Here is a 3,322-nt window from a genome sequence, read left to right on the forward strand (position 1 = left end):
GTCGTCCGCCTTTTTAGCTGATTTTGTTTTTGAGCGCAAATGCGATTCACGCGCAACGGCATGTTACGATGGATCGCCGATTAAAGATACGCCATCGATACCGTTCATAAATCAATAACCAGACGGCGTGATCCGTCACGAAGACGTTCGCTCTGTCGCTTATTGCATCCGACGTGAAATATTACAAAACGGACGATCGTCAGAGCCATTTTCTCCTATTATAATGGCAGGAGTCACGATGATGGCAGTAATGTTATTGTGAAAACTGCTCGACTTATGAACACTGACAGATGACAATAATCATGCGATTGGATTAAATGCATCAGAAAAAGCAATAAAACATCAAGCTAAATAAAGAAATAATAGTTTGCTTAACATTTTGGTCAAAACTTGATTTAAAAAAATATATATATATATATATATACTCTGTGTGTGTAAAGAAAATATATAACGTTGATTTTTAGCAGTTATTTTAGTAGATATTAACAAAAACAAAATGTTGCATTATAATTGTACTTACATTAAAATGTAAAATACATTTCATGCGATTGGATTAAATGCATCAGAAAAAGCAATAAAAACATCAAGCAAAATAAAGAAATAATAGTTTGCTTTACATTTTGGTCAAAACTTGATTAAAAAAATATATATATATATATATATATATATATATATATATATATATATATATATATATATACTGTGTGTGTAAAGAAAATATATAACTGTTGATTTTTAGCAGTTATTTTAGTAGATATTAACAAAACAAAATGTTGCATTATAATTCTACTTACATTGTTGTAAATACAATTCAATGCATTAAAATGATTGTATTATACTGTTACAATGAAGTGCTCATTTATTTTAATAAGCAGTAAATGTATGTATTTATATATTTGAATTTAGAAAAACATTTATATTAAAAGTCTGTGTGTTTGTGTGTGCATATTATATTCACACACACACACATATATATATTAGAATGTACATTAAACGTTAAAATGTTATAATACAATTATTTCAAAATTCTATCAAAAAACTTTAAAGTTTTAAATTAATAAATAGAAATAATGTTAAAAATATATATATATATATATATATATATATATATATATATATATATATATATATATATATATTTTGTATTGTAATAATTTGGATGTTTTATACGTTATATAACTGTACTATTTAAATAGAAATATATTATTCTGATAAAGGTTCCAAGCAGTAAGTGTGCATTTTTAAATAATAATATAGTTAAAAATATATTTGTTATAATTAATATAATATATAAAATTAAAGTTGTTTTAATATAATGTTTTAATTTGTTGTTTTTAGTTTGACTTTTTTTAAATACTTGACCTTTTCTTATATTTCTTTTTACTTGTCAAACTGTGTGTACTGCTTTTGAAGGGTGTACAGTTGTGATTTATGTGTATGTGCTTTAGTTGTGTGTGTGTGTGTGTGTGTGTGTGTGTGTGTGTGTGTGTGTGTGTGTGTGTGTGTGTGTGTTGAGTGTGTTGAGTGTCTGTGTGTTCCTCATCACAGTTTGATTTGGTTTCACCTTGAATGCAGCACTGCGATATTGATTTAGCTGATCTCACACACACACACACACACACACACACACACACACACACACACACAGATCGACCATGCCATGTTAGGCACCTGCAGGATGGAAAGGCCGCTTTTATATTGCTTTGACAATGCATGGCCTCTAAATACAGTCACAGCAGTATTTTTAATGCTGTCACAATATGACATATAACATATTAAAGTGTTTATTATAAAGAAAGATGCATAAACACACTTTAAAAACAAAATATAGGAAGTTTGGGGCTTGAAATAGTTTTTACGTTGGTATTTTGTGTTTTTATTGTAATTCTTGTTAGATATATATATAACTATTATTTATATATATATATATATATATATATATATATATATATATATATATATAAATTTTATTATATAGAGACTAGTTTTAATGATGTTAGTTTTAGTGAATTATAATAACTTTGTATAAGATGTTCTGCATATACTGTTTTTCAATAATGTTTGTGTGTGTGAGTGTATGCGATAGAGTGTGTATTCGTGTGTACATCGGCAAATAAGTGTGTATGTGATTTTGCAAGGGAGTGTGTGTGCACGTATACATTGGAGAGTGAGTGAGTGTGTGTGTGTGTGTGTGTGTGTGTGAGAGTGAGTGTGTTTGTGAAAGCATGTGTGTATGTAAGAGCGTGTGTGTGTGTGTGTGTGTGTGTGTGTGTGTGTGTGTGTGTGTGTGTGTGTGTGTGATTTTACGGGAGAGTGTGTGTCTTTGTCAGACAGAGAGTATGTGTTTATGTGTGTGTTTGTGCCGGTGCTCGAGTGTGTGTGCAAGAACATGCTTCGTGTGTGTGTGTGTGGTTGTGCGTGCGCGGTCATGTTTGTGTATGTTTGCGCGCGCATGTATGAGCACGTGCTTTTTTTTGTGTGTGTGTGTGTGTGTGGTATTTGATCCAGTGTTAACTGTAATATTAATAGCAGCAGCAGCTCTTCATATAGAAACTCACTCACAGAGGTGTTGTTCTGCTCCTCTGAGGAGGATCAATATTTCAGTTTGTTTTGTTGTCGTAGCTTTGATTTTGTCTTTAATATTGCAGGTAAGAAGCGCACAGATACTGATTAAACAAAGATGATCGCATCACATCAGATTTCATACACACAAGCTGAACGGACTCTGTGTGTGTTTCTAATAACTGAAGCATGGAAATGCACTTATGCAGTGTTTGTGACTGATTTCTGTTGGCACTGAAGCTATGAAAGCTCCTCACGGTTTACTGTCACTTATTTCTATTGTCACGTTTCATTTACTCTGATGGTGGGTGACAATTTCTTTTGCTGCAGCACTTCTTCACTGCATTGTATGATTACAAAAAAAACAAGAACAAAGACAGCAGTAAGTATAGAGAATACTTGAAATGAATCAAATGAATTTAAAGTGCAAAATCATAACATTTTAATGAAATAAATTCTGCTTTGAAGTAATAATTAGTTTTATTAGTCAGATAAAAATAGAAAATAATATATATTTTAATTATAAAATAATGTAAATATTATAATCTAAAAACATTTATATAAGTTGTTTTGAATACATTAAATGGTTATATAATTTTATTTATATATATATATATATATATATATATATATATATATATATATATATAACATGTATAACTATTATATAATAATTATATAATAAATTATTTAAAATATAAATCTGTATTATTATATACAATATAATTTAATAAAATATATTTTCTTAAAAATAGTACTT

The sequence above is a fragment of the Puntigrus tetrazona genome, unplaced genomic scaffold (genome assembly GCF_018831695.1).
Source record: "Puntigrus tetrazona isolate hp1 unplaced genomic scaffold, ASM1883169v1 S000001111, whole genome shotgun sequence".
Taxonomy (NCBI): domain Eukaryota; kingdom Metazoa; phylum Chordata; class Actinopteri; order Cypriniformes; family Cyprinidae; genus Puntigrus; species Puntigrus tetrazona.